We start from the raw sequence: 11176 nt of genomic DNA on the forward strand, positions 1-11176 counted from the left end.
GATGAACATGTGCAGGTAGAGATACTGGTGTGCAAAAGAGCAGAAAAGTAAATAAAATAAAAACAGTATGGGGATGAGGTAGGTAAATTGGGTGGGCTATATACCGATGGGCAGCGATCGGTCAGCTGCTCAGATAGCAGATGTTTAAAGTTGGTGAGGGAGATAAAAGTCTCCAACTTCAGAAATAATGAGTTCATTGATTTTGGTGTGAGTTCAGGTATTACATTTATTGTCAAACGACACTATTTTTTCTTAGAGTGCACTCATATATAAATGTTCTTCTTTTATCAGGAATTTCCTTTTTTTTTCTTTGTTAAAAATAAAGAAAATGATATGCTCCTCATTTGCATAAATACACTGGGTGTATTTGCAAACCTTAATATATTAACATAAAGTGGAACAAGGCTGCAACCACCAAACACTTGCTCTGTATAACCCTACCTGAACTCACCTGCTCTGTCTACCCTACCTGAACTCACCTGCTCTGTCTACCCTACCTGAACTCACCTGCTCTGTCTACCCTGCCTGAACTCACCTGCTCTGTCTACCCTGCCTGAACTCACCTGCTCTGTCTACCCTACCTGAACTCACCTGCTCTGTCTACCCTACCTGAACTCACCTGCTCTGTCTACCCTGCCTGAACTCACCTGCTCTGTCTACCCTACCTGAACTCACCTGCTCTGTCTACCCTACCTGAACTCACCTGCTCTGTCTACCCTACCTGAACTCACCTGCTCTGTCTACCCTGCCTGAACTCACCTGCTCTGTCTACTCTGCCTGAACTCACCTGCTCTGTCTACCCTACCTGAACTCACCTGCTCTGTCTACCCTACCTGAACTCACCTGCTCTGTCTACCCTGCCTGAACTCACCTGCTCTGTCTACCCTACCTGAACTCACCTGCGCTGTCTACCCTACCTGAACTCACCTGCGCTGTCTAGACTGTCCATAGAGAATGATAGAGAAAGCATCTCTATGTAGTTCCCATTATGACATCTGTGACCGCATGGGCAACGCTGTCTAGACTGTCCATAGAGAATGATAGAGAAAGCATCCCTATGTAGATCCCATTATGGCGTCTGTGAGCGCGTGGGCAGTGTCATCGAGACAATCTCCATTTTGAAGTGTCACATCTGCTCCTGCCACACCCCCTAGTGGTCATCCAGTGTCTGCTTGACCTGCAGCCATTCCTCCAGTACTCACTCACTCACTCAATTCAATTCAATTCAAGTTGGCATGGGAAACATGTGTTAACACTGCCAAAGCAAGTGAGGTAGATAATATATAAAGTGAATATATAAATTGAAATAAACAATAAAAATTAACTCTCTCTCTCTCTCTCTCTCTCTCTCTCTCTCTCTCTCTCTCTCTCTCTCTCTCTCCCCTCTCCTCCCCTCCCCTTCTGTTTGTGTGTGATTGTGTGGTTGGAGACATGTGAGCTGCAACAAGTTCCATTATCAAGGCCTCTACAAATACTCAGTTCTGCCACTTCCACCAGATCGTAATCTCTGCTCAGTCAGTTTATGCTTCTAGCCATTATTATTATTCAAGATCCTGTTACCCTGCTGTACCTGTTTCCCTGCTTGACGCTGTTTATCATCTCACTGCAGTTTTGCCGCCCTGACTCTGTCTCCTGTCTCCTGTTCCACATCACAATAAAATTGGAAGTCCCGCCCATGCTAATAAGACCTGGTCGAAGTGTACAGCTGCAGAGTGTGCCAGTTCACCAGCATCCACACACACGTACTGGAGAGGCACGACTTAGGAGACCCTGTCTTGAGAAGGTCCATGGCCTAGAGGTGGATGTAGGGGTTGGAGTTGAACTGATCCAAAATGGCTACCCAGGCTAAAACCTGGAGGATTACCTCCATTATGGCTCAAAGGATGCTGATGATGACCAGATAGATCATATGGGCTTGGAGCACATGTCCTTCCTGCTGTTCATGTATGGCATACTGCCCAATATCAATCCCGGGTCATGTGACATGGCCCTGAGCTCCAACTCGGATGTGAGCCTATACGTTGCATAGACCTGTGAGGTAAGATAAATGTTTTTTAGGGGGGGGGGGGGGGGACTTGTGTTTCAGATACAGTGAAAATGAAGGTCAAGAGGATAGAATGGTGGACTAGTAAGGAGAGCGTGTTCCTATTGGACGCTGCCAGCTCCATCAACCTGTCCTGTCAGGTATGTATGCCATACATGGACAGCAGGAAGGACATGTGCTCCAAGCCCATATGATCTATCTGGTCATCATCAGCAACCCTTTGAGCCAGAATGGAGGTCATCCTCCAGGTTTTAGCCTGGGGAGCCATTTTGGATCAGTTCAACTGTCACTACATTGCTGAGAGCCTGCACCAGTTTTATCACAATTTTACCCCAATGTCTATATTCCTCCTGACATTGTTCAGAGGAACACATATACATTTACACTAATATAGATTCTATAAATGTTTAAGTTTTACCCCCTTGTCCCCATGTCTCTCTTCCAGATCTGCTGCACAAACATATTCTTTCAGAACTTAAAGCCTTTGGGGACAGACTGACTGATGCGGGTGGACTGAGTACCGATGTTGTCTAGGTGGCTTACCTGTTCCCTCCCTGCACCATAGCCCCTCCCTGCACCATAGCCCCTCCCTGCACCATAGCCCCTCCCTGCATCATAGCCCCTCCCTGCACCATAGCCCCTCCCTGCACCATAGCCCCTCCCTGCACCATAGCCCCTCCCTGCATCATATCCCCTCCCTGCACCATAGCCCCTCCCTGCACCATAGCCCCTCCCTGCACCATAGCCCCTCCCTGCATCATAGCCCCTCCCTGCACCATAGCCCCTCCCTGCACCATAGCCCTTCCCTGCACCATAGCGCCTCCCTGCACCATAGCCCCTCCCTGCACAATAGCCCCTCCCTGCATCATAGCCCCTCCCTGCACCATAGCCCCTCCCTGCACCATAGCCCCTCCCTGCACCATAGCCCCAAAGCACCAAACCAACCTTCTCATTGTGTGCACCTAAAATATTTATAAGCATTTGGTCTGGACATAGGCCCAATTTGAATTCAGTAAAAATCCTTCTGTGAAGTAATCACTGATTAGATGACACAAGGGCTCAACCACATGGCTTTCAGGAAAGATGCACTTCTAAATAATTTGAACAGGGCTCCGGTTATCTACTGTATCAAATCTATTCTGATGAATTTTCACAAGTTGGTGTTTTAACACAGTTGAATCAGTTAATTATATCAACCATACGTTTTTGAATATTAAAGGGGCAATCTGTGATTGGTACTTCCATTTTGGACATTTAAAGTAATATACCCATTGATTCTTAAAGAATATAACTAATAAAATGCCTCATGAGCTTAGCAACTGTCATATCCAATCAGCAACCAACATATCATTTTTTCCCCCCATTTTTTTTGTAGACAATGTAATTGTAAACAAACATTTTATAGCCAAATTATTTTTCAACCATATATTTAATATAATGAGTGGTCAGTCCTTGCATTAACGGCTCTGCTCATGAATTTGAGATTGGTTATATTTCTCCCATTCATCCCTCAGCTGTTTACCAAAACAATGGCATGGTATCCGATTTGTTGTTTGAACTGCAGATTGCCAATTTAACGTTCCCCTCTCCAACTCACAAGCGCGCTTCAAGGAAGTTGCCCCACGAAAGCAATTACACACAAGACCTTTTAATTAAATTTTTTAATTTTACCTTTATTTAACTAGGTAAGTCAGTTAAGAACAAGGGGCTGAAGCAGACAAGAAGAAGGAACGTAGAGGAGGGGCAGGAAAGAGTTCTGCTGTTCCCTTTGCAACAGAAAGTCACTCAGAGGTGTTATTAACCCATTTTACCACAAGGGGTCAGAGTTCAGTGGAAGATCATTACAAGAGCAACTTACAGTAATGAGTGCATACATTATTTTTTTTTTCATTCGTACTGTTCCCCTGTGGGAATCAAACCCACAACCCTGGAATTGCAAGTGCCATGCTCTACCAACTGAGCAACACAGGACGTTTATGACCTTTAACCTCAAACCTCAAGCCTATTACAGATGCTTTGACTGTTGAGTTGTTTTTTCATTTTTTTCAGACCATACAGTATACACTTTCAAAAATAAAACTTGTCACAAAAAAAAAAAAGCCCTGTAAAACTCAACCGGAATTACGCGTAAACACACTGTAGGACCATCTGGTGATTATAATGGGAGCACATAACAATTAAATGCTACAGTGTGTGTTGAGAGAGGCATTACAATAGAGAAAAACCCATGGTATACAAACTACAATCTTTTAGGCCTAATCTATACACAATTGATGAAGCATTGATGTCCAGTAGTGCTTAAAATTATTATTTTTTTTTAAAAGTATGACCATGTTATGAATACATCTTGATGAGCCATGACAGGAAGTTCTCCACCACATGGACATTTTATTTATTTAACTAGGCAAGTCAGTTAAGAATAAATTCTTATTTTCAATGACGGTCTAGGAACAGTGGGTTAACTGCCTGTTCAGGGGTAGAACGACAGATTTGTACCTTGTCAGCTCGGGGATTTGAACTTGCAACCTTTCGGTTACTAACACTCTAACCACTAGGCTACCCTGCCGCCCCGACATGCAACAGGTGACAAGCCACGTTGAGTGTCCCCATTGCCACTTCAAGCACCCGGCTCAAGGCCTCACTGGTACAGCACCTCCGTGTTCACACAGGTCACGTTTTTATACCATGGCCAATCGTCCTACAGTAACGGGTACTGTAGGCAGCACAAGGATACATACACATTTTAATACATGTTGTGTCATTTAGCAGATGCTCTTATCCAGAGTGATGCACGCACGCACGCACGCACACACACACACACACACACACACACACACACACACACACACACACACACACACACACAGGTACTAGTGTTATTCATGAGGCATGTAGTAGTAAGGCACAGTACTGTGTGTGTGGCTTGTAGATATCAGACGTCTCTGTTTAAGAAATGATGTGTTAGACGTTTAATGTAGTTTTATTACTATAACATAGGCTTGTAGTTTTATTTGTTATTTTTTTTAACAGAAAAGCTGGACATGCAAAAACCAGTGAACACCGTCAGAGGGGTAACTGGACCCTCATTTTCCCGTTGTTCGCTGGTTCTTACCAGGGGGGGGGGGGGATGTCGCTGTGGCCCAATTTTATTACAGAACCTTTCCCACACATTCTGTCTCAGCAAGTGCTTTGAGAGCTGTGTGGCCATGGTAACATCAGGGAGGTTACATAATATGCCATGGGGTTGAAGACTGGAATGTTCATCCCATATAGGCCAATGTTCCTTTCCGCTGACATGATATGAACATCAAAAAACACAATATTTAGTAGAATGTATTGTTTTTCCTAGATATTTTCCCTAAAGTGGGGCCAGGCCCCCTCGAGAAACTTGCAGGAAAGCAGACACCAATGTTTACAATATATTGTTGACATTTCCTTTAGGAATTGGGATGCAATGGGCAAAAGAGCAAGTAATATGAGATACGCAGTTTTGTTTCTGAACAAAAATGTTTGTTGTTGATTGTTGGAAAGCAACTGAACCCCGTTTTAGGTGCTCTTTTTATACACTACTTATCGTGTGACCAAGAGGGTCAGAGCAGCATTTTTATGTTATTGCTTTACTGTAACCAGGTAAGTCAATTAAGAACAAATTGTTATTTACAATGACGGCCTACCCCGACGACGCTGGGCCAATTGTGTGCCACCCTATGGGACTCCCAATCACAGCTAGATACAGCCTGGATTCAAACCAGGGTGTCTGTCTGTAGTGATGCCTCAAGCACTGATATGCAGTGCTTTAGACTGCTGCGCCACTCGGGAGCAACCAAGTCTGGCATTGAAACCCCATTATTAAGTAGCTACCTACTCTGGCCAAATAAAAAAGTGATCTTTGGTTAGCTTTGGGTTTAAAAGCTAGCTTTGGGTTTAAAAGCTAGCTTTGGGTTTAAAAAGGGTTTTCCTACTATTCCTGGAGTGCAGAGTTCCCAACCCGTTCTTGAGGGCCACAGTCACATTGTTTAACTTTGCTTTAAAGACCCCCTGTAGAGACTAGCAAAAAAACAAACACGTTCGACTGTTCTGCTTGCGGCTATGGAAACCTGACCTGTTCACCAGACATGCTACTGTACCTCGTCCCGGACTTGCTGTTTTTCGACTCTCTCTCTCTCTCTCTCTCTCTCTCTCTCTCTCTACCGGACCTGTTGTCTCGAACTCTGAATGCTCGGCTATGAAAAGCCAACTGACATTTACTCCTGAGGTGCTGACCTGTTGCACCCTCGACAACCACAGCGATTGTTATTATTTGACCCTGTTGGTCATTTATGAACGTTTGAACATCTTGGCCATGTACTACAACAGGTAAACTACACACAGGTAAACACATACACACACACACACACGCACACACACACACGCACACGCACACACACACACACACGCACACTCTCTCTCTCTCTCTCTCTCTCTCTCTCTCTCTCTCTCTCTCTCTCTCTCTCTCTCACACACACACACACACAAATAGCTCTTTAGAGTTCATGTTAATCGTTTGCAAAGTCTCTCTACTCCTCAATGGTAGCCTCTGTCTACCTCAACAGTCTCCCACACACTAGCTCACTGTAAGAAAGCTCTCTCCCTCTCCATCTCTCTCTCTCTTGACATCTCTCTCTCTCTCTTCCTCGCTCTCTCTTTCTCTCTTTCTGTAGCATCCAGAAAAAGAGCTTGGACCTCCACGCACGGCGCCACCTCAAAGGCGAGTCTTTCCCCTGACACCTCTGTCCGTACGCTACGCCGGACCACCAGCCACGTGCGCAATGCACCACCACTCTAGATCGTCCCCCGTATTAGGACCAAGGACACCCAAACGCTCCGAATCCTCTACCTTGGCAGGAAGGGCCCAGCAATCCTGACAAAGGCTTTTCTTTGAGCTGTTTTCAGTAGGCACCAAGCCAAAGTAAATTTACCTGATGTAGGGAGGGACTACCCTGGATGTGTCCAATAATAAACGCTTATTTTCCTTTTTCTGTTGCGTGGCCTAATGAACATGACCCTGGTCTTGTACGTAAATATGTAATGAATCTTATTAAACAAGTGTAACGGATGTGAAACGGCTAGCTTAGTTAGCGATGCGCGCTAAATAGGAGTCTCAATCGGTGACGTCACTTGCTCTGAGACCTTGAAGTGGTAGTTCCCCTTGCTCTGCAAGGGCCGCGGCTTTTGTGGAGCGATGGGGTAACGATGCTTCGAGGTTGACTGTTGTTGATGTGTGCAGAGGGTCCCTGGTTCGCGCCCGGGTATGGGCGAGGGGACGGTCTAAAGTCATTACTGTTACACAAGCACATTTGTTTTACGACACCACGTACTACTCGATGCTACTTTTATTACACAGTATTAACCTATTCATTTCCTATGAAGGTTTTTTTTCAGATTCGTCAAATCAAAGCAGGCACCACTGAGTAACATGTGGCACCAGGTAGTTGCATAGGAGTACATCATTGGTAGTTACCAATTGCATCATTCCCCATTTACCCTGTCTTTGTCTTCAGTGGTATAGTTGTGCATGGAGAAGTGCCTATAATCTAATTTTGCACCTCCCAAAAAAATTCAGACTGCCTGCCCGAAGTGAAAAATTCTATGACAAAACAGTGACATACACTCTGAATGACCTAAAATGATCAATCTCATATTGGTCTTTCGCAGTTAGACAAACCAAAGCTGTACTGTGCAAGTAGTCTAATAGTAGGCCTACTATTGAAACAGATAAACAAGACAACTGAGTCAAAGAAATCCTGTTTTCGCTTGAAAGTTTTTTAATAAACAAACAAAAAACTAAACTGGATGTTCAAAGTCTACAATGCTCAAACCACATCAGGAGACCACTTCTGAGGTCTGAGAAAAATCTAAGAAATGTAGATTTTTTTTGCCTGTAGTTTTCCTTTAATTAAACTGGTCCGGGACTTAGCACTGTTTGGTTAGTGTGTTGCTGTAGAGCACATGAAATGGAGTTTGCAAAACAAATGGCCATTGGATTGATGCAAATAATCATGATATCATTCTGCCAGGTAGGCATATAGGCTACGTTGTAGTTAACATTTAATTGAAAAGGTTTTTGCGAAAGCCTTTCCATCAACCAGTAGAAGGTTAGGCCAGTCATTAGCATCGCTATATTTTTCCTGTTCCTTAATTATTTGAAACCTGGACGTTTTATCAAATCAAATCAAAGTTTATTTGTCACGTGTGCCGAATACAACAGGTGTAGTAGACCTTACAGTGAAATGCTGAATACAACAGGTGTAGTAGACCTTACAGTGAAATGCTGAATACAACAGGTGTAGTAGACCTTACAGCGAAATGCTTACTTACAGGCCCTAACCAACAGTGCAATTTTTAAGTAAAAATAGGTATTAGGTGAACAATAGATAAGTAAAGAAATAAAACAACAGTAAAAAGACAGTGAAAATAACAGTAGGGAGGCCTTATACAGACACCGGTTAGTCATGCTAATTGAGGTAGTATGTACATGTAGATATGGTTAAAGTGACTATGCATAGTTGATAAACAGAGAGTAGCAGTAGCGATGAAGAGGAGTTGACGGGTGGAGGGTGGCGGGACACAATGCAGATAGTCCGGGTAGCCAATGTGTGGGGACACCGGTTAGTCAGGCTAATTGAGGTAATATGTACATGAATGTATAGTTAAAGTGACTATGTAGATATGATACACAGTTCATAATATGAGGTCTTGCTAGCTTCAAAGTAGCCTTTTGACAAAATCCTGCCATAGAAACGCGGAGGCAATTATTTTCTATTGTTTTTCAAATTAAACTCTTTCATTGCCACCAGCCAAAGCCAGTCTCCTAGTCATAATAGCAACCCATGATAGTTGTTGCATCTTTAGGTTGCATCTAAATTCCTAATGGATATTTCCATCTCTGTCCATGGGAAACCATTCGCATGTGTAGCGCACATTTTAGAAAAACGTGTTTTCCCTCAAATTTGATCAACGTTTTAAGCTCAACATTCTGATATGTGACATCAGCCTCATTGATTGATATGACGCTAATCACACTACTTTGATTTACGCATCGTGGGGATTAAGAAGTGAGTATATCCAATGCCCATCAAAAGAGTGGCTATAAGGCGTATAACTGTGTATACCTTCCACCACACCACTGCTTACAGTTACAAGAGAGATGAGCAGTACCTTCGACATTATAAACAGAATTTAAAATATTAGAAAATGCATTACTTTTTTTTATAACTGCCCTGTGCGTGCATACTTTTCTCTGAAATCTGTAAGCCTCTACCTGAAGAGAGCGACTTTATCAGGTACTGTGGTAGTCCGAGTGTAGTAGTTTACCAAGGTCTGTGGTAGTACTAGTAGTTTACCAGTTACTGTGATAGTACTAGTAGTAGTTTATCAGGTACTGTGGTAGTCCTAGTGTAGTAGTTTACCAAGGTCTGTGGTAGTACTAGTGTAGTAGTTTACCAAGGTCTGTGGTAGTACTAGTGTAGTAGTTTACCAAGTACTGTGGTAGTACTAGTGTAGTAGTTTACCAAGTACTGTGGTAGTCCTAGTGTAGTAGTTTACCAAGTACTGTGGTAGTCCTAGTGTAGTAGTTTACCAAGTACTGTGGTAGTCCTAGTGTAGTAGTTTACCAAGGTCTGTGGTAGTACTAGTGTAGTAGTTTACAAAGTACTGTGGTAGTACTAGTAGTAGTTTATCAGGTACTGTGGTAGTACTAGTGTAGTAGTTTACCAGTAACTGTGGTAGTACTAGTAGTAGTTTATCAGGTACTGTGGTAGTCCTAGTGTAGTAGTTTACCAAGGTCTGTGGTAGTACTAGTGTAGTAGTTTACCAAGGTCTGTGGTAGTACTAGTGTAGTAGTTTACCAAGGTCTGTGGTAGTACTAGTGTAGTAGTTTACCAAGTACTGTGGTAGTCCTAGTGTAGTAGTTTACCAAGGTCTGTGGTAGTACTAGTGTAGTAGTTTACCAAGTACTGTGGTAGTCCTAGTGTAGTAGTTTACCAAGTACTGTGGTAGTACTAGTAGTAGTTGATCAGGTACTGTGGTAGTCCTAGTGTAGTAGTTGACCAAGGTCTGTGGTAGTACTAGTAGTAGTAGTAGTTTATCAGGTACTGTGGTAGTACTAGTAGTAGTAGTAGTTTACCAGGTACTGTGGTAGTACTACTAGTAGTAGTAGTTTACCAGGTACTGTGGTAGTACTAGTAGTAGTAGTAGTTTACCAGGTACTGTGGCAGTACTAGTAGTAGTAGTAGTTTACCAGGTACTGTGGTAGTACTAGTAGTAGTAGTAGTTTACCAGGTACTGTGGTAGTACTAGTAGTAGTAGTAGTTTACCAGTAACTGTGATAGTACTAGTAGTACTTTATCAGGTACTGTGGTAGTAGTAGTACTAGTAGTAGTAGTAGTTTATCAGGTACTGTGGTAGTACTAGTAATAGTATTAGTAGTTTACCAGGTACTGTGGTAGTACTAGTAGTGGTTTATCAGGTTCCGTGGTAGTACTAGTAGTACTTTATCAGGTACTGTGGTAGTACTAGTAGTAGTATAGCAGGTACTGTGGTAGTACTAGTAGTGGTTTATCAGGTACTGTGGTAGTACTAGTAGTACTTTATCAGGTACTGTGGTAGTACTAGTTTATCAGGTACTGTGGTAGTACTAGTAATAGTAGTAGTAGTTTACCAGGTACTGTGTTAGTACTAGTAATAGTAGTAGTTTACTTGGTACTGTGGTAAGACTAGTAGTAGTAGTTTATCAGGTACTGTGGTAGTACTAGTAGTAGTTTACCCAGTAATGTGGGAGTACTAATAGTGGTAGGATTTACCAGTACCCAAATCCATTCTGTAGTTTTATAGTATACTGTTGGTATACCGATGGCAAACAACCAATAACACGGGGGACCAAATATTTCCCCCATAGTTTGCTGTGCTTCTTCTAACAGAGAGAAATGCTGACATTGCCAAAATGATTTGGAAACGATTCCAACACACTCTCTCATTAGAGCTAGTATCCAAGGGGACGCTGGTCGTGTTACATAATAATGTGGGGTTGAGGGACTGACTGTGGCTGGAATCCCCCCCCCATCCCATAAGTTTCTCTTTAACCACTGTTATTTA

Source organism: Oncorhynchus mykiss, chromosome 28, assembly GCF_057628025.1.
Source record: "Oncorhynchus mykiss isolate SJ-2025 chromosome 28, ASM5762802v1, whole genome shotgun sequence".
NCBI classification, from domain to species: domain Eukaryota; kingdom Metazoa; phylum Chordata; class Actinopteri; order Salmoniformes; family Salmonidae; genus Oncorhynchus; species Oncorhynchus mykiss.